The sequence below is a fragment of the Coregonus lavaretus genome, assembly GCF_964263955.1.
Source record: "Coregonus lavaretus genome assembly, chromosome: 6".
NCBI classification, from domain to species: Eukaryota; Metazoa; Chordata; class Actinopteri; order Salmoniformes; family Salmonidae; genus Coregonus; species Coregonus lavaretus.
In genome coordinates, this window is record NC_139993.1 from 31327136 (window position 1) to 31349341 (window position 22206).

At 42.1% G+C, this 22206-nt stretch overlaps 1 protein-coding gene across 1 annotated transcript in view; it reads left to right on the top strand.

Annotated features, from left to right (window-relative positions):
• Positions 1-700: 700 nt before the first annotated feature.
• The window catches only part of LOC311131178 (AT-rich interactive domain-containing protein 3A-like), a 49367-nt gene continuing 27861 nt past the window's right edge, over positions 701-22206 (top strand). The window contains exon 1 of the mRNA XM_084164025.1: positions 701-953. The gene's annotated coding sequence lies outside the window, so the exon portion shown is untranslated. The remainder of the gene's footprint in view (positions 954-22206) is intronic.

A 22206-nucleotide genomic window follows, 5' to 3' on the forward strand; every position in this document is an offset into this window, starting at 1 on the left:
TGCAGTTATCTTCAGTTTAGTAATTGGTGTTTATAATTACAAATACTGTAGCTGTATTGTAGCTGACCTTTGCTGGGTGATTGAAATGCATACCCATTGATAGGACAAGTAGTCTAAATCTGATGAAGAAACGCAAGATTTATCTCGTTAATTGTTATGCATTAATGATAGTTAATATAATCATCATTATTAATAATATTAGAATAATTAAATAATGTAGGTTTATTCCCCAAGGAAAAGCTAAATTTATAAGCGATAATTAGGAGGCGTGGACTCAATTCTTCATTCGGTTTGCTTACTTTGCGTGCTGTATATTAAGTATACAGTAGACACCACCCACCCACCCGCTGTAGGGTTAAAATGATCACTACCTAAGGGAACGTCGCCAAAAGCTCTACATGGGTTAGGTAGTCTTCGTTATAATGTCAAGGGACAATCTGCCAAGTTTCCAACCATGACTACGCCAAGGTGTGCTTAGGCAGAAAATGGTTAACGCATTCCTCGAGTTATAGAACGCACACACGTTTCAACATCTCTTAGTTATTTCAACAACATGAAACGTATAAAGTCGGTTTATAATGCAATTATTTCCCCCCACACTGACAGCACATATATCTACATTTGCCGACATTCCCTTTGTAATGGGGTAGGTTGGCCCCCTCTGATTCAGAGGTTAGGAATTTGCATTCGATTGCTGTTTGTCAACCAATGAATTTACTCTACGACGGTGAGAACGCCTTGGATTAGGCAAAGATACAATGTAACCTCTGAATCAAGGCCATACATTGAAATCGAATAAGATGCATACAACAGAATAGAAATATCACAATCAATTGATATTAGTTTACTACTATATATGAACTACACAATCAATTACCACCAGAACGCCGTGGATTCTGGGGAAATCTGGCATGTTTGTTCCCGAGTGCAAAAACAAAACGGAAGCTGATTTGGTAAGTTTTATTTCTGTTATTGCGGCTCACACATTCGATTTGATTTGGAATTATACAAATAAGCACCAGGCTTATTCTGCCTAGTGTTAAAAAAATATATAGAATTAAGATATGTTTATATCATGTCTGATTCAACTTGACTAATCGGATACAGCCTAATGTATTCGTATACATAGGCTGCCATGTGTGATGTACATGCCCTCTTCGATATGTGGCGATGTGCCAAGTAATTAAATGCTCGTTATGGTATAAAAGCTTAAATTATATGGAACCAAACTGTGACCAATATGTTTCTGTGAAACCTTTTCATCTGCAGTTATCCAGAGTTTTGGTTGATTTTGCATTTGCAAATAATAAAGTACATTATCTCATATACTTTCTAATATAAAAAAGTGTGCTGTGTTATCTGATGGTCACATTATTTTGGGAAATGGGGAAGTTCCAAACAGATTTGGTAGCTATATTTACAACTGACCTGAAGCCAACTTAAATAGAAAACAAAACACTTTCATGAAAGTTATATAAATATAAAAACCAATTGGCCTGTTATATTTATCAGGTAAATTACATGAGATTGCATGGAATCAATTGGGCCCTTTCAGCACTGCGGGTCTGTTTTTCTTGGCCTTTGAATTGACTTTTTGTAGATACATAAAAGTTGCAGCATTTAGATGAACGGTGAGGGGGAAACACTACACTCTTAGGAATAAAGGTGCTATCTAGAACCTAAAAGGTTTCTTCGGCTGTCCCCATAGGAGAACCCTTTGAATAACAATTTTTGGTTCCAGGTAGAACCCTTTTGGTTCCAGGTAGAAAGAACCATTTTCAGTTCCATGTAGAACCCTTTCCACAGAGGGTTCTACATGAAACCAAAAAGTGTTCTACCTGGAACCAAAAGGTGGGGACAGCTGAAGAACCCTTTTGGAACCCCTTTTTCTAAGAGTGTACTACCACAAGCAGTGTTTCCCCAATGTTAATTTGCACAAGCCATCCTTGCCTTGTAAATTGTTAATGAAGGCCTACACACAAATTAAATGTGTATATCAATCATAGTGCATAATGTATATTTATCTGTGTGGTATATTCATGTATATGTCAATATTTGTTTAGACAGCCCAACTTGTATGTTGAGATGGCCCAATTTGAATAAGTAGAGTAAAGCAAAGGGATAGGAGGAGTCTTACGTAAGTGCTCAAAAAAGGGTGTTGGGTCTGGCAGTATGGAGGGAAACGAAATCTGCAACAATCAAATGTCATCTCTTTGACTGTTATTACATCATGACATAAGGTGCCTGTGTCTATGGTTCCAATCTGGTAATACATTGATTCTGGCCCGTAAAGGTTTTGAGAAAGCCTCATCACAAGTCTCTTTTTTGTAAACATGGCATTTGTGATTTCATTGGAGATGATTGACCAGGGTTAAACTCAGGAAGAACTTGCTAAGACTTTCATTCATTGTGTGTTTACAGAGTCTGACTTACAATATACTCTTGGGAAAAAGAGTCCAGAAAACAAACAAACACACACATGCAATGTTGATGTTTGTTTGATTTGTTGTATTCATTTCGTATTAGCCTGACAAATAACAATCAACACAGTCTTTTTTCTCACTATCAAACCCAGCCAAGGTAGTATATCTACTTGAAATCTGTGTGGACAGCATGCCAAATTATGAAACCATAGTGGCTCACTTTGTGCCTGTCCATATTTAAAGCCTACTGTAACTCAGCATCCCATACACATTCCTCTTCCAATGGAGGGCCATTCTCCCTATTAGCCTGCAATGAGGCCTCGTTAAGAAAAGGGGGATTTGCTCAGTGATTGGACCTCTTTGGATTAGAAACGTATGGTAGGCGATCAAGTTCAGATCTTAAAGGCCCAAGGTCTTTGCATAATGAAGGCAGTCTAATGAATAACATGCCTTGTTAAGGCAGAATTTACGTTACTGCTGGCCACTTGTTGTGTACAGGAAATTATGTTTTGAATGTGCTCAGAGCCCAAACTGCTCACTAAGGAAGCGCTTTTGTAGTTCCATCAAAGTGAAAACTGTAACTGAAATAGTGAGTCGGAAACAAACAAGTACTTTTGGTTTGATATGTATCATCTATCATATGATTTGTACATGGTGTAGTCTAGAGATAATGTCATTTTCTAGGAAGCTGGGGAGTCAGCTGATTTTTCCTTTGTGGAAAATATTCCTGGTGCCTCCCTTTTATTTCGTGATTTATTTTGTGTGAAAAAACTATTGGAGACCTTCATACTCTTGTTTAATGGAATGAAACTTAGTTTTGTTTTACAGAATATGTCAGGAATTATATCAAAAAAGAGATTCTGTACATTGTGTCTTGAACACTCAATATAAATTTGGTGATATAACCTAATTATTCACTATTTCCACTAACACATGACCCTAATCCTGTTGTTGCATCTGGATTTATATATTTTTGCTGACAACATTCCTAGCATCAATCTGCAGTCCATTTATTTGATAAAAGTAGTCAAACAAGGGCAATTTGTAGAACAGTGACAACATCTTCATCCTTGTCGATACATTACAATAGCTAAAACCTATTTGAATTGAGCTATCATGTTTCTAAGCTATGAGCTTAACATCCATCCAATAGTTCTCTGCTATAGCGTTGTGCGACTGTCTCCTTTTTCCAGGTGCAGTGGAAATACAGACTCACATAACAGCTTAGTTGTTTATGAACACACTGGCAAAATATGAAGAAGAAAAATGTGGCCTATGTTTGCTGTTGAAATGTATGTTTTTATAGACACGTTTATATCTCAGTGTAGCTCAGTTTATATCAGTTTTAGCTATAGTGACAACGATTGAAATTACATGGGTAAAATATTGTTACTATCCAATCTTACATCTACAGTGTAATTACAGTGTAGTTGGTTTCTAGTGACTTCATATCACAAAGGATGACAATCCTCTAAATACACATTTAGTTTTGCTGTATTACATACATCTTGTGATATTTGCATAACATATTCATAACAGACTAGTAAGCAATTTGAATAAGTCTGCTCAGAGCTGGGTCAACTCTCAGTATCAGAGTGAACAGTAACCACAAGGCCAATGAATTGAGTATTTGTTTTAAAAGGAGGATAAATCTTCAACCGCCAAATACTGTATGCTTGAACTGAGTGCTTTATTTGTAGTGATCATGTCCCCTGTAGCTCAGTTGGTAGAGCATGCCGCTTGCAACGCCAGGGTTGCGGGTTCGTTTCCCACGGGGGGCCAGTATGAAAATGTATGCACTCACTAACTGTAAGTCGCTCTGGATAAGAGCGTCTGCTAAATGACTAAAATGTAAAATGTAAATAATCATGCTTTTGTACTGTCATCATCTTGTTATTGCGCAGATATATTTGTTACTATAAAATGTAAGTTGACACCTGTTGTCTTCTATAATTTTAATATCGTATGTCGTTTTCTATTACTGCTTGCACAGTGACCACACAAACCCAAAATGTGTGTGTGTGTGACTGGTTGCCAACTACCTGCCTCTTTACTCCACTACTGTAGTTTCCCAGCCATTGAAGGGGGAAGTGTAGTGAGTTGGCTCGTTTGCAGCTGTTCCTTTGCCAAAACCCACATATCAAAGTGTCTTTCTGGCACGAAGGCAGTTTCTGTGTTTCTCCTGCCAAAAAAAGGAAAATAAAATCACTACTTCACTCTTTGGGTTTGAGCCATGGGGGAATCCCGGCAGACTGATAGTGACGTACTGTAGGTGGATTGAAGCTTGGATAAGGATCTTTCTGTGGGAAGAGCCATGTTATTTGTCCACCAATAACATTGATATACATTTTGCGTGGACAACTGCCAGTGCAATTACATTGAAAGTCAGAGTCCCAGTCATCCAGGACTATGCTTACATGTGTCTGCCTTGAGATCAACACAGAGCTTCACACATGCACGTGTCCATCTAGGAGTTTATTTGCGTTTAATATTTACACCCCTTGGCGTGAATGTGTGCTGAATGAGCAAGTTGGCAACTTGCACCCAGAATGAATTCAAGACAGTGCTACTGGATAATTATTTTCCCGACTGGGCTCCCAAGTTGATTGCATGTTTTGCATACACAGGCACACAACGTGTCATGTAGCCCACATGTACGTGTAAAGTCTTTCACCAGACTAGATAAGGAATCCATGCCAAAGAGCTGTTTCCTGGCTATCGCTCCTCTCTTACCCAGACAATGGCTGGATTGTACAAGATTAAATTAAATCCAATTATTATTAAGAAATATCAGAACGAGTCCGGAATATATATATATATATATATATATATATATATATATACGTGTGTGTGTATGTATATATGGGTATACATTGCCTTCAGAAAGTATTCAGACCCCTTGACTTTTTCCACATTTTGTTACGTTACAGCCTTATTCTAAAATTGATTCAATAGTTTTTTCCCTCATCAATCTACACACAATACCCCATAATGACAAAGCAAAAACAGGTTTTTGTTTGTGCTAATTTATTAAATATATAAAAACTGAAATATCAAATTTACATAAGTATTCAGACCCTTTACTCAGTGCTTTATTGAAGCACCTTTGGCAGCGATTACAGCATCGAGTCTACTTGGGTATGACGCTACAAGCTTGGCACATCTGTATTTGGGGAGTTTCTCCCATTCTTCTCTGCAGATCCTCTCAAACTCTGTCAGGTTGGATGGGGAGCGTTGCTGCATAGCTATTTTCAGGTCTCTCGAGAGATGTTCGATCGAGTTCAAGTCCGGGCTCCGGCTGGGCCACTCAAGGACATTCAGAGACTTGAAGCCACTCCTGCGTTGTCTTGGCTGTGTGCTTAGGGTCGTTGTCCTGTTAGAAGGTGAAGCTTGGCCCCAGTCTGAGGTCCTGAGTGCTCTGGATCAGGTTTTCATCAATGATCTCTCTGTACTTTTCTCCGTTCATCTTTGCCTCGATCCTGACTAGTCTCCCAGTCCCTACCGCTGAAAAACATCCCCACAGCATGATGCTGCCTCCACCATGCTTCACCATAGGGATGGTGCCGGGTTTCCTCCAGATGTGACGCTTGGCATTCAGGCCAAGTTTCATCAGACAAGAGAATCTTGTTTCTCATGGTCTGAGTGTCTTTAGGTGCCTTTTGGCAAACTCCAAGCGGGCTGTCATGTGCCTTTTACTGAGCAGTGGCTTCCGTCTGGCCACTCTACCATAAAGGCCTGATTGGTGGAGTGCTGCAGAGATGGTTGTCCTTCTGGAAGGTTCTCCGATATCCACAGCGGAACTCTAGAGCTCTCTCAGAGAGACCATCAGGTTCTTGGTCACCTCCCTGACCAAGGCCCTTCTTCCCCGATTGCTCAGTTTGGCCGGGCGGCCAGCTCTAGGAAGAGTCTTGGTGGTTCCAAACGTCTTCCATTTAAGAATGATTGAGGCCACTGTGTTCTTGGGGACCTTCAATGCTTCAGCAATGTTTTGGTACCCTTGCCCAGATCTGTGCCTCGACACAATCCTGTTACGGAGCTCTACGGATAATTCCTTCAACCTCATGGCTTGGTTTTTGCTCTGACATGCACTGTCATATATGCACTGTTATATAGACAGGTGTGTTTCTTTCCAAATCATGTCCAATCAATTGAATTTACCACAGGTGGACTCCAATCAAGTTGTAGAAACATCTCAAGGATGATCAATGGAAACCGGATGCACCTGAGCTCAATTTCGAGTCTCATAGCAAAGGGTCTGAATACTTATGTAAATAATGTATTTCTGATTTTTATTTTGTCATACATTTGCAAAAAGTTATAAAAACCTGTTTTTGCTTTGTCCTTATGGGGTATTGTGTGTAGATCGGTGATATATATATATATATATATATATATATATATATATATATATATATATTTTAATCAATTTTAGAGTAAGGCTGTAACGTAACAACATTTGGAAAAAGTCAAGGGGTCTGAGTACTTTCCGAAGGCACTGTGTGTGTGTGTGTGTGTGTGTTTGGTATGTGTGTGTGTGTGTATATACAGTACCAGTCAAAAGTTTGGACACACCTACTCATTCCAGGGTTTTTCTTTATTTTTACGATTTTCTACATTGTAGAATAATAGTGAAGACATCAAAACTATGAAATAACATCATGTAGGAACCAAAAAGTGTTAAACAAATCAAAATATATTTTATATTTGAGATTTCTCAAAGTAGTCACCCTTTGCCTTGATGACAGCTTTGCACACTCTTGGCATTCTCTCAACCAGCTTCATGAGGTAGTCTCCTGGAATGCATTTCAATTAAGAAGTGTGCCTTGTTAAATGTTTAATTTGTGGAATGCATTTGAGCCAATCAGTTGTGTTGTGACAAGGTAGGGGGGGAATACAGAAGATAGCCCTATTTGGTAAAAGACCAAGTCCATATTATGGCAAGAACAGCTCAAATAAGCAAAGCGAAAAGACAGTCCATCATTACTTTAAGACATGAAGGTCAGTCAATCCGGAAAATTTCAAGACTTTGAACGTTTCTTCAAGTGCAGTCGAAAAAACCATCAAGTGCTATAATGAAACTGGCTCTCATGAGGACCGCCACAGGAAAGGAAGACCCAGAGTTACCTCTGCTGCAGGGGATAAGTTCATTAGAGTTACCAACTTCAGAAATTTTAGCCCAAATAAATGCTTCAAAGAGTTCAAGTAACAGACACATCTTAACATCAACTGTTCAGAGGAGACTGCGTGAATCAGGCCTTCATGGTCGAATTGCTGCAAAGAAACCACTACTAAAGAACACCAATAAGAAGAAGAGACTTGCTTGGGCCAAGAAACACGAGCAATGGACATTAGACTGGTGGAAATCTGTCGTTTGGTCTGAGGAGTTCAAATTTGAGAATTTTGGTACCAACGCCGTGTCTTTGTGAGACGCAGAGTAGGTGAACGGATGATCTCTGTATGTGTGGTTCCTACCATGAAGCATGGATGAGGAGGTGTGATGGTGCTTTGCTGGTGACACTGTCTGTGATTTATTTAGAATTCAAGGCACACTTAACTAACATGACTACCACAGCATTCTGCAGCGATACACCATTCTATCTGGTTTGCGCTTAGTGGGACTACCATTTGTTTTTCAACAGGACAATGACCCAAAACACACCTTCAGGCTGTGTAAGGGATATTTGACCAAGAAGGAGAGTGATGGAGTGCTGCATCAGATGACCTGGTCTCCACAATCCCCCGACCTCAACCCAATTGAGATGGTTTGGGATGAGTTGGACCGCAGAGTGAAGGAAGAGCAGCCAACAAGTGCTCAGCATATGGGCGGCAGGTAGCTTAGTGGGTAAGAGCGTTGTGCCAGTAACCGAAAGGTCGCTGGTTCTAATCCCCGAGCCGACTAGGTGAAAAATCTGTCGATGTGCCCTTAGCAAGGCACTTAACCCTAATTGCTCCTGTAAGTCGCTCTGGATAAGAGCGTCTGCTAAATGACTAAAAATGTAAAAATGTAAATGTGGGAACTCCTTCAAGACTGTTTGAAAAGCATTCCTCATGAAGCTGTTTGAGAGAATGCCAAGAGTGTGCAAAGCTGTTATCAAGGCAAAGGGTGGCTACTTTGAAGAATCTAAAATCTAAAATATATTTTGATTTGTTTAACACTTTTTTGGTTACTACATGATTCCATGTGTTATTTCATTGTTTTGATGTCTTCACTACAATGTAGAAAATAGTAAAATTAAAGAAAAACTGTTTAATGAGTAGGTGTGTCCAAACTTTTGACTGGTAGTGTGTATATATATATATATATATATACTGTATGTGAATAGGAAAGGTATGTACAGCAGTTATATAGGATGACTAGAATACAGTATACAGTGGGGGAAAAAAGTATTTAGTCAGCCACCAATTGTGCAAGTTCTCCCACTTAAAAAGATGAGAGAGGCCTGTAATTTTCATCATAGGTACAGGTCAACTATGACAGACAAATTGAGAATTTTTTTTCCATAAAATCACATTGTAGGATTTTTTATGAATTTATTTGCAAATTATGGTGGAAAATAAGTATTTGGTCAATAACAAAAGTTTCTCAATATTTTGTTATATAGCCTTTGTTGGCAATGACACAGGTCAAACGTTTTCTGTAAGTCTTCACAAGGTTTTCACACACTGTTGCTGGTATTTTGGCCCATTCCTCCATGCAGATCTCCTCTAGAGCAGTGATGTTTTGGGGCTGTCGCTGGGCAACACTGACTTTCAACTCCCTCCAAAGATTTTCTATGGGGTTGAGATCTGGAGACTGGCTAGGCCACTCCAGGACCTTGAAATGCTTCTTACGAAGCTACTCCTTCATTGCCCGGGCGGTGTGTTTGTGATCATTGTCATACTGAAAGACCCAGCCACATTTCATCTTCAATGCCCTTGCTGATGGAAGGAGGTTTTCACTCAAAATCTCACTATACATGGCCCCATTCATTCTTTCCTTTACACGGATCAGTCGTCCTGGTCCCTTTGCAGAAAAACAGCCCCAAAGCATGATGTTTCCACCCCCATGCTTCACAGTAGGTATGGTGTTCTTTGGATGCAACTCAGCATTCTTTGTCCTCCAAACACGACGAGTTGAGTTTTTACCAAAACGTTCTATTTTGGTTTCATCTGACCATATGACATTCTTCCAATCCTCTTCTGGATCATCCAAATGCACTCTAGCAAACTTCAGACGGGCCTGGACATGTACTGGCTTAAGCAGGGTGACACGTCTTGCACTGCAGGATTTGTGTCCCTGGCGGCGTAGTGTGTTACTGATGGTAGGCTTTGTTACTTTGGTCCCAGCTCTCTGCAGGTCATTTACTAGGTCCCCCCGTGTGGTTCTGGGATTTTTGCTCAGCGTTCTTGTGATCATTTTGACCCCACGGGGTGAGATCTTGCGTGGAGCCCCAGATCGAGGGAGATTATCAGTGGTCTTGTATGTCTTCCATTTCCTAATAATTGCTCCCACAGTTGATTTCTTCAAACCAAGCTGCTTACCTATTGCAGATTCAGTCTTCACAGCCTGGTGCAGGTCTACAAATTTGTATCTGGTGGCCTTTGACAGCTCTTTGGTCTTGGCCATAGTGGAGTTTGGAGTGTGACTGTTTGAGGTTGTGGACAGGTGTCTTTTATACTGATAACAAGTTCAAACAGGTGCCATTAATACAGGTAACGAGTGGAGGACAGAGGAGCCTCTTAAAGAAGAAGTTACAGGTCTGTGAGAGCCAGAAATCTTGCTTGTTTGTAGGTGACCAAATACTTATTTTCCACCATAATTTGCAAATAAATGCATTAAAAATCCTACAATGTGATTTTCTGGATTTCTTTTTCTCAATTTGTCTGTCATAGTTGACGTGTACCTATGATGAAAATTACAGACCTCTCTCATCTTTTTAAGTGGGAGAACTTGCACAATTGGTGGCTGACTAAATACTTTTTTCCCCCACTGTATATATATTTGAAGTGGGTAAAACAGTATGTAAACATTATTAAAGTAAACATGATTAAAGTGACCAGTGTTCAATGACTATGTACAGTACATAGGCCAACCGTCTCTAAGATGCAGGGTAGAGTACTGGGTAGTAGCCGGCTAGTAACAATGACTAAGTTCAAGGCAGGGTGTTGGGCGGAGGCCGGCTAGTGGTGACTATTACAATAAAATGGCATGACCTCCCTGCAATTTTATGAATCAACAAGTTAATCCAGTTTGGGGCATTTATGTGTTTCAATGTAGATACACTTCATACGCTTACGCTCAGTACCGTCTCTTCTGCTCAGTCCTTAGGGAGAATTATTTTTCTGTGTCATGTAAAGAGTGAAAATGGAAGTGAGTCTCACTGCGTCCTATCTAGGAAATGCATTTCTAGGGCTGTTTCTGAAATCTCCCGGAAAGTCTTTATAAACATTTAATGGTGCTTTAAAGGAATGAATAGCCTCAGACATGATCAATGTTATGTGCAGACAGGGTAATGATAATGGATAATAGGCAGTGAAAGGCCAATATCCGCAAGAGAGAGCTAGCTGAAGCCAGTAAACAAAATAATTGTATCGACAGGCAGAATTTCATTTCAGAGGTCATTTGACATCTATGTGTGTGTCATTCACCCAATAGCAGAGTAGTCTTACAGTTGCAACAGCTGTGCAAGGTTTAGTTGTTTGTTATGCGGGAGATCTGATATACTAAGATCACCATTGATTCAGAAGCCAGAGTGCTGGTGTCAGAACCTAGAGAACTGAGCACTAGCAAAACTGCAATTGCCATTGCTGGTGCTGCAGTAGAGAGAACCTATCAAACTGAATTAGTTACATCTCCTTTAAAGTTGTTGATGGCTTTCCAATTACAGCAACCTTAATCTCTGATTAGCTTTCTTATTGGTAGTACTTGGCTGGTTTACTCTTCTGCATGTTCAATCTGGAACGCATAGTCTCAACTGAAATCCTGACTGCGCCAATCGTAGGTTGACTTCCACGTCACAGTATTTTCCTTCCATGGCTCAAGGGAGAGTACAATGCTGCTCCTGATAGCAGTGTTGGAGGGGGAGAGCCTTTTTGCTAGCCTAGTGTTAGCCTATCATTCAGAGATGAGCACAGGCCACAGTCAATCCATCCATCCTTCATGTATTTTCAGTCCCATTGATTTACCATGCTTTTGCTCTGAAAAATTAGTCAAAACTGGTTTGCAGTTTCATTCCATCAGGACTATATTGAAGTGAATAGTGAGTAGGTTACTACCTCTCAGCATTTTCATAATGGCTGAATTTGGGTGCTTGATTGATAACTACCTAAAATTCCTCTAAACTTATAATAAGGAGATCATTGGATTATGATTATTCTGAAATTTGACCAACATAATTAATGGCTGGCTTTGCTAATCAGATTTGAGATTTGGCCCCATTCTGACTGGATTGTGGAAGAGGTTGGTGGAAAGTGCGTGTGACACTTCCTGAATGATCTTGTTGTTAGTGTAATGGGCTCAATAGAAGCAGTGTTATTCTCTCCAGAGGTAATACTTGGAGGAATGTGACAGAATACCACATACTAGTAATCAAGACCAGCACTATTGACTGGGTTTTGTCAGAGGACCTTATGTATTTATCTTATGTGGTTATCTGGTCTGCAAAAGGCCTCCAAAATGTCCAACTGTATTCTAAGCAAAAAGGAGATGTCAAGATGTGGGCCGTACTCTCAGATATGTTGAAGAGATCCCTACACACTTCCAAACTCAATTAGCCCTTTTCTGTCCAATACCAGCTTGCCGGTTAAATATACACTGCAAATTACAAACGTTATGTGTTCTTTAGGAGACTATAGTTGAATATTGGATACCCTTTATGTGAGGCGGCAGAGACCCTTTATCACTTTGGAATTAGACCCTTAGCGCTTTCCTTATCTCTTTGTCTTGTTTGTTCAGACCTCACAATCTTCCACCCTCACCCCTCCCTCAGTCTCTGTGCCAGTAGGTAACTAGAGGATTAACCCAGTAACTCTCATCATTCGTCCGTTATCCTTCTTTTAAACCAGCTGTCCACCCGGTTGGCTTTGTGGCAATTCCCCCCTCATCCAGTTTCATCTAGCCTCCAACAATAACCCTACAGTCAGATCACTTATGGGTGTCCATTGCTATAGTTTGAAGCCAAAAGACATTTCAGAGGAAAGTCATATGAAATTGAAATGGGTTGCAATGATACAGTGGTTGACTCAAGGTTGTGGTTCACATTGTGTGTAGTGTAGAGTAGTACACTGAAGTTACTCAGTTCGCCCCAGCCATTCACCACCTGTGATGCAAAGTAGCATTAGTTTTGCATGCAGACAAATGAAAATGGCATTATTATGTGATGACATTAATCATAGATATAGACAATCATAGATATAGACAACATAGTCCCAAAGTTGTTCATATAATGGTGATTAATGTGATGCAACACTTCAATGTTCCCTATTGACAATAAGAATGATGACTGGATGATCTAACACATACAGTCCTTATTCCTTGCTCTATCTTGCCATGTCTGTGGGAAATCAAAGGTGTTTGCCACCAAAAAACGCATTTGAAGCAGAGAAACCACTAACTCCTCCCACAATTCAATGTATTTTAATCAGGAACAGCAAAGACCTTGAAAGCAGTTTGCTGTTCTGCCATGGTGTGTCTCTGTAATGGAATATTTCCAAATATAGAGAAGCACATTTTGTGCAACATTTTTGAAAACCACTCAGTCGTGAAGCAGTCAGTTTTGAATTGGGCTTAACCACTGGCTTACAAAACTGTATTGTGAAACATTGGGGGCTGCAAATTGACGTAAGATAAATAATTATGGTCAATGCATTTGACTGTTGATGATTCAGCATGTATGTTTGGAACGTAATAGCAACACCACAGTTTTGGTCTGTAGCCTGTAGTCTAGTTTTATTGTTGCAATAAACAGACAAGAGACTTGTTACCAAAAGTATGTGGACATCCCTTCAAATTAGTGGATTAGGCTATTTCAGCCACACCCGTTGCTGACAGGTATATAAAATCGAGCACACAGCCATGCAATCTCCATAGACAAACATTGGCAGTAGAATGGCCCGTATTGAAGAGCTCAGTGACTTTCAACGTGACACCGTCATAGGATGCCACCTTTCCAACAAGTCAGTTCGTCAATTTTCTGCCCTGCTAGAGCTACCCCGGTCAACTGTAAGTGCTGTTATTGTGACGTGGAAACGTCTTGGAGTAACAACAGCTCCACCGCGAAGTAGTAGGCCACACAAGCTCACAGAACGGGACCGCCGAGTGCTGAAGCATGTAGCGCGTAAATATCGCCTGTCCTCGGTTGCAACACTCACTACCAAGTTCTAAACTGCCTCTGGAAGGAACATCAGCACAATAACGTCGGGAGCTTCATGAAATGGGTTTCCATGGCCGAGCAGTCGCACACAAGCCTAACATCACCATGCGCAATGCCAAGCGTCAGCTGGAGTGGTGTAAAGCTCACCGCCATTGGACTCTGGAGCAGTGGAAACACGTTCTCTGGAGTGATGAATCACGCTTCACCATCTGGCAGTCCGACGGACAAATCTGGGTTTGACGGATGCCAGGAGAACACTACCTGCCCCAATGCTTAGTGCCAACTGTAAAGTTTGGTGGAGGAGGAATAATGGTTTGGGCTAGGCCCCTTAGTTCCAGTGAAGGGAAATCTTAATGCTACAGCAGACAATAACATTCTAGACGATTCTGTGCTTCCAACTTTGAGGCAACAGTTTGAGGAAGGCTCTTTCCTGTTTCAGCATGACAATGCCCCTGTGCACAAAGCGAGGTCCATACAGAAATGGTTTGGTCGAGATCGGTGTGGAAGAACTTGACTGGCCTGCACAGAGCCCTGACCTCAACCCCATCGAAAACCTTTGGGATAAATTGGAACGCTAACTGCGAGCCAGGCCTAATCCCCCAACATTAGTGCCCGACCTCACTAATGCTCTTGTGGCTGAATGGAAGCAAGTCCCTGCAGCAATCTTCCAACATCTAGTGAAAAGCCTTCGCAGAAGAGTGGAGGCTGTTATAGTAGCAAAGGGAGGACCAACTCCATATTAATGCCCATGATTTTGGAATGAGATGTTCGACGAGCAGGTGTCCACATACCGTTGGTCATGTAGTGTATGATGTTCTATTACTACTATTTTGGATCCAACAACTGCTGTGACACAGTTGCTCTATGTGCCAGAAAAGAATGTTGCGTGAGTCAATATTGAATGTCTCTCACCTCTACTAATACAACTGTTCATCTGGTGTTTATTTCTTGTCTCCTGACACACAAGCCCATAGAAGTCACAAGGTTTGCCAGTGCCTTTATTGCCAGTGCCATTTTAGTCACTGTATTATCCCATTCATACTAAGACATTTTTCTGCCAACTTTACCATACCACCAACTTTTTTCCGCCTTTTCCTTATATCTGAAAGGAATTGCCGGTATCAAAGCCAAAACTTGTATTTCCGCCTAACGACTTAGTAATCATTTCGGTAAACTTCTGTCTATGTCTTAGTATGAAACATAGCCGTAGGCCTAATGCCGAGGCCGCATTGGCACGAACTACGCTCTTAAGCTCTTGATGGTTCCTAGGCAGTGCCAGTTAACCATCCTCCTGCTAGTTCTTAACTTTGCGAGGCATGTCTCTTCTCCCATCTCTTTGCATAGCCCACCACTAAGCATGCAGTGTTTTCTTAACCACAACTGGATGGATCCATAAAGAATTACTGTGGGACTAAATATCACCGAAAGACAAAAATATTGGAATAGAGTAAATTAATGCAATTAAAGGCATGTATCAAATTGTTGTTTACTGAAACTCCCAAAGTCATCCAATCATTGTAATAAATTTGAAACAATAACCTACCCGTGTGTGGTCAATTGGGACAGCACCATCACGCTACTTTCAGACAAGCGTGGGGACTCGTCTTGATAAATCACTGTCAGATTTTGGTTTTTCACTGAATCTCCGTTTGGATATTGGTAGGCTACAATTATGCTGGGGAAATGTTAGCTAAGTTGAGGTAAATGCTGCTCATGATCATTTTACATTTACATTTTAGTCATTTAGCAGACGCTCTTATCCAGAGCGACTTACAGGAGCAATTAGGGTTAAGTGCCTTGCTCAAGGGCACATTTACGTCATTTAGCAGACGCTCTTATCCAGAGCGACTCACCAATTGGTGCGTTCACCCTATAGCCAGTGGGATAACCACTTTACAATTTTTTTGGGGGGGGGTAGAAGGATTACTTTATCCTATCCCAGGTATTCCTTAAAGAGGTGGGGTTTCAAATGTCTCCGGAAGGTGGTGAGTGACTCCGCTGTCCTGGCGTCGTGAGGGAGCTTGTTCCACCATTGGGGTGCCAGAGCAGCGAACAGTTTTGACTGGGCTGAGCGGGAACTATGCTTCCGCAGAGGAAGGGGAGCCAGCAGGCCAGAGGTGGATGAACGCAATGCCCTCGTTTGGGTGTAGGGACTGATCAGAGCCTGAAGGTACGGAGGTGCCGTTCCCCTCACTGCTCCATAGGCAAGCACCATGGTCTTGTAGCGGATGCGAGCTTCAACTGGAAGCCAGTGGAGTGTGCGGAGGAGGGGGGTGACGTGAGAGAACTTGGGAAGGTTGAACACCAGACGGGCTGCGGCATTCTGGATGAGTTGTAGGGGTTTAATGGCACAGGCAGGGAGGCCAGCCAACAGCGAGTTGCAGTAGTCCAGACGGGAGATGACAAGTGCCTGGATTAGGACCTGTGCCGCTTCCTGTGTAAGGCAGGGTCGTACTCTCCGAATGTTGTAGAGCATGAACCTGCAGGAGCGGGTCACCGCCTTGATGTTGGCGGAGAACGACAGGGTGTTGTCCAGGGTCACGCCTAGGCTCTTCGCACTCTGGGAGGAGGACACAGCGGAGTTGTCAACCGTGATGGCGAGATCATGGAACGGGCAGTCCTTCCCCGGGAGGAAGAGCAGCTCCGTCTTGCCAGGGTTCAGCTTGAGGTGGTGATCCGTCATCCATACTGATATGTCTGCCAGACATGCAGAGATGCGATTCGCCACCTGGTTATCAGAAGGGGGAAAGGAGAAGATTAGTTGTGTATCGTCAGCGTAGCAATGATAGGAGAGGCCATGTGAGGATATGACAGAGCCAAGTGACTTGGTGTATAGGGAGAAAAGGAGAGGGCCTAGAACTGAGCCCTGGGGGACACCAGTGGTGAGAGCACGTGGTGCGGAGACAGCTTCTCGCCACGCCACTTGGTAGGAGCGACCGGTCAGGTAGGACGCAATCCAGGAGTGAGCCGCGCCGGAGATGCCCAGCTCGGAGAGGGTGGAGAGGAGGATCTGATGGTTCACAGTATCAAAGGCAGCAGACAGGTCTAGAAGGACAAGAGCAGAGGAGAGAGAGTTAGCTTTAGCAGTGCGGAGAGCCTCCGTGACACAGAGAAGAGCAGTCTCAGTTGAATGACCAGTCCTGAAACCTGACTGGTTTGGATCAAGAAGGTCATTCTGAGAGAGATAGCAGGAGAGTTGGCTAAAGACGGCACGCTCAATAGTTTTGGAAAGAAAAGAAAGAAGGGATACTGGTCTGTAGTTGTTGACATCAGTGGGATCGAGTGTTGGTTTCTTGAGAAGGGGAGCAACTCTCGCTCTCTTGAAGACGGAAGGGACATGGCCAGCGGTCAAGGATGAGTTGATCAGCGAGGTGAGGTAGGGGAGAAGGTCACCGGAGATGGTCTGGAGAAGAGAGGAGGGGATGGGGTCAAGCGGGCAGGTTGTTGGGCGGCCTGCAGTCACAAGTCGCAGGATTTTATCTGGAGAGAGAGGGGAGAAAGAAGTCAAAGCATAGGGTAGGGCAGTGTGAGTAGGACCAGCAGTGTCATTAGACTTAACAAACGAGGATCGAAGGTTGCGGCGGTGCATTACCATCTGTGTAGGGGCAGAGTGAGTAGTGTGGGAGGAGAGCGAGAGAGAAAAGGAAACAAAGTAGTGGTCGGAGACATGGAGGAGAGTTGCAGTGAGATTAGTAGAAGAGCAGCATCTAGTAAAGATGAGGTCAAGCGTATTGCCTGCCTTGTGAGTAGGGGGGGACGGTGAGAGGGTGAGGTCAAAAGAGGAGAGAAGTGGAAAGAAGGAGGCAGAGAGAAATGAGTCAAATGTGGACATAGGGAGGTTGAAATCCCCCAAAACTGTGAGGGGTGAGCCATCCTCAGGAAAGGAACTTATCAAGGCGTCAAGCTCATTGATGAACTCTCCAAGGGAACCTGGAGGGCGATAGATGACAAGGATATTAAGCTTAAATGGGCTAGTGACTGTGACAGCATGGAATTCAAATGAGGAGATAGACAGATGGGTTAGGGGAAAAATTGAGAATGTCCACTTGGGAGAGATGAGGATTCCTGTGCCACCACCCCTCTGACCAGATGCTCTCGGGGTATGCGAGAACACATGGTCAGACGAGGAGAGAGCAGTAGGAGTAGCAGTGTTTTCAGTGGTAATCCATGTTTCCGTCAGCGCCAGGAAGTCGAGGGACTGGAGATTAGCATAGGCTGGGATGAAGTCAGCTTTGTTGGCAGCAGAACGGCAGTTCCAGAGGCTGCCTGAGACCTGGAACTCCAGGTGTGGGGTGCGTGCAGGGACCACCAGGTTAGAGAGGCAGCAGCCACGCGGTGTGGGGCGTTTGTGTAGCCTGTGCAGAGAGGAGAGAACAGGGATAGGCAGAGGCATAGTTGACAGGCTGTAGCAAATGGCTATAATAATGCAGAGGAGATCGGAATGAAATGAACTAAACATCTGGGACAGTAGAGAGCAGGGCCTCCCTCACCAAAAACTTCTACTTCTAACAACTATAATTGTTTCACTGAACCACCCGAACAAAAACTCTACCAACTTCCACCTTTAGAAATCAGAATTGTTGTGAACCACAGCGGTTCAATGTTTAAAGGAATAGACTCAACCCACTTTATTCAGCTAGCTAACTATGACACCATAGCTAACTAGCATGCTAGCATCCAAAAACACACAGTTTAGCACCAACACTTGCATCCAAAAACACACAGTTTAGCGCCAACACTTGGTCACAACAAACCACCAATAGTGTGTTAACACACTAAGCAGATAATTCGTGTCCGTGTCTGTTGGCTAGCTAGCAATGGCCACTGTGTTGACCTTGTTTGAAGAACGGCTAGCTAGCTAGCTAGCTTCGTGCTACCCCCGGCACCGCCGAACAACATCATCTTGTCTAGTAGGCTCATTTATTAGAACATTTAGCCAACATGTTATGTACTGTAGATTAACAAGTGGATTATTTTGCTCTTCACTCGCAGTATTTTAGTAGCCTAGGCCTGTGACGTCACTTGTCTCAATCAATGTGGTGGTCCTCTGTAGCTCAGCTGGTAGAGCACGGCGCTTGTAACGCCAAGGTAGTGGGTTCGATCCCCGGGACCACCCATACACAAAAATGTATGCACGCACGACTGTAAGTCGCTTTGGATAAAAGCGTCTGCTAAATGGCATATTATTATTATTATTATAATGTGATTTGGTTTCACTGAATCTCTGATAGTATAGGCTATTTGGTAAAATAGTTTCTGGCTGGGCAAATAAGTGGAGGTGGTATAGCTCATCTATTCATTTGCTCATCTATCACTGATCAGAAACTTTTAGCATGCAGTAATGTAGCCCAAATCAAGTGTAGGCCTATTATTTTGCCCGATCGCGTATAGGCAACTCCAAAAGCCAACGGAGGTTGTGAAATATGGACACAAGACTGCTTTTGAAAATCGGATTGCTATTATTTTCTATCGGGGAAAATATAATTTGTATTTTATTCTGTTATATTCCATTATATTCTTACTACAAAATATGTGTGTTGACTGTGATCGGGGTAGGTGTGTATTGTCTGTTTAATAAACAAAATAATGAACTATTGATTTAATTAAACTCAAAATATGCCATTCTATTGTTTTGAAAAAACATTTGATTAGTCTTATAATGTTTCTTAGGACCAGCCTAAATGGATTAATAATAGATTTCTTTTTGATGGTGTATATTCAATGGATTTATTAAAATACACGCCCACCCACATCTGCACACCACTACTACCACTCGTCCCCGGCATGCGCACGGGAGGTATAAAAGGCGTATGCAGGCAAAAATGTGGTAAAAATTGGCCTGTTTGTAAGGGGGTCATATAAGCATTTTTGACAGGCAAAATACCGTAAATCCTATGTGAAAGCAGTATATGTTTGAATGAGTAGAGAAGCACAGTCATCATGACTGGAGTCATGGGCCTATGGTCAAAAGCAGTACATAGGGTATAGGCCAGGGTGTCATTCCAGAGGCAACCTAGTCTGTTCAACACCTGCTTGGAGAATTTGTCTTCATATCCCTGTTAGTGTGTGCTATTGTTTCTAGGGCAACGTGTGTAAAGCGTATCTTTTTTCTGACCTAGATGTGACCTAGGTCTTGTTCAATCAAAATGGAGACCTTTCCCCTTATAACATGTGATAGGTCTTTCTAGCTTACATACACTACCAGTCTAAAGTTTGGACACACCTACTCATTCAAGGGTTTTTATTTATATCTTAAAAAAATTACATTGTAGAATAATAGCGAAGACATCAAAACTATGAAATAACACATATGGAATCATGTAGTAACTAGAAAAAGTGTTAAACAAACAGATTCTTCAAATAGCCACCCTTTGCCTTGATGACAGCTTTGCACCCTCTTGGCATTCTCTCAACCAGCTTCATGAGGAAGTCACCTGGAATGCATTTCAATTAACAGGTGTGCCTTCTTAAAAGTTAATTTGTGGAATTTCTTTCCTTCTTAATGCGTTTCAGCCAGTCAGTTGTGTTGTGACAAGGTAGGGGGGGTATACAGAAGATAGCCCTATTTGGTAAAAGACCAAGTCCATATTATGGCAAGAACAGCTCAAATAAGCAAAGAGAAATGACAGTCCATCAATACTTTAATACATGAAGGTCAGTCAATACTGAAAATGTCAAGAACTTTGAAAGTTTCTTCAAGTGCAGTCGCAAAAACCATCAAGCGCTATGATGAAACTGGCTCTCATGAGGACCGCCACAGGAATGGAAGACACAGAGTTCCCTCTGCTGCAGAGGATAAGTTAATTAGAGTTACCAACGTCAGAAATTGCAGCTCAAATAAATGCTTCACAGAGTTCAAGTAACAGACACATCTCAACATCAACTGTTCAGGGGGGACTGTGTGAATCAGGCCTTCATGGTCGAATTGCTGCAAAGAAACCACTACTAAAGGACACCAATAATAAGAAGAGACCTGCTTGGGCCAAGAAACACGAGCAATGGACATTAGACCGGTGTTGTCCTTTGGTCTGGAGTCCAAATTTGAGATTTTTGGTTCAAACCGCCTTGTCTTTGTGAGACACGGTGTGGGTGAATGGATGATCTCCGCATGTGTAGTTCCCACCGTAAACCCTGGAGGAGGAGGTGTTATGGTGTGGGGGTGCTTTGCTGTTGACACTGTCTGTGATTAATTTGGAATTCAAGGCACACTTAACTACAATGGCTACCACAGCATTCTGCAGCAATACGCCATCCCATCTGGTTTGGGCTTAGTGGGACTATCATTTGTTTTTCAACAGGACAATGACCCAACACATCTCCAGGCTGTGTAAGGGCTATTTGACCAAGAAGGAGAGTGATGGAGTGCTACATCAGATGACATGGTCTCCACAATCCCCCGACCTCAACCCAATTGAGATGGTTTGGGATGAGTCGGACGGCAGAGTGAAGGAAAAGCAGCCAACAAGTGCTCAGCATATGTGGGAACTCCTTCAAGACTGTTGGAAAAGCATTCCAGGTGAAGCTTGTTGAGAGAATGCCAAGAGTGTGCAAAGCTGTCATCAAGGCAAAGGGTGGCTATTTGAAGAATCTCAACTCTCTAATATATTTTGATTTGTTTAACACTTTTTTGGTTACTACATGATTCCGTATGTGAAAATAAAGAGAAACCCTTGGATGAGTAGGTGTGTCCAAACTTTTGACTGGTACTCTACATGCATGCCAAGTTTTTTACATAGAAGCAACTACAGTGCCTTCAGAAAGTATTCACATGCCTTGACTTTTTCCACATTTGGTTGTGTTACAGCCTGAATTTAAGATGGAATTTAAAAGTTGCTTACCAAGAAGACAGTGAATGTGGTTGAGTTACAGTTTTGACTTAAATCTACTTGAAAATATATGGAAAGACCTGAAAATGGTTGTCTAGCAATGATCAACAACCAATTTGACAGAGCTTGAATAATTTTGAAAAGAATAATGGAAAAATGTTGCACAATCCAGGTGTGGAAAGCTCTTAGAGACTTAAAGACTCACAGCTGTGATCGCTGCCAAAGGTGATTCTAACATGTATCGACTCAGGGGTGTGAATACTTATGTAAATTAGATATTTCTGTATTTCAGTTTCAATAAATGTAAAACAATTTCTAAAAACATGTTTTGACTTTGTCACTATGGGGTATTGTGTTTAGATCGGTGAGATTTTTTAAAATATTTAATCCATTTTGAATTCAGGCTGTAACACAACAAAATGTGGAATAAGTCAAGGGGTATGAATACTTTCTGAAGGCACTGTCTCCCTATGAATTGCTGTCCATGTGAGTCATTTGAGTACAGTCCAAAAAGATCTTAGTCAGCCTAGAAAATACTCTGAGTAACGTTTTACTGGACAGTTTGCATATTGGTCATGCAAATTGGGGCTGTGTCATGGATTTCCC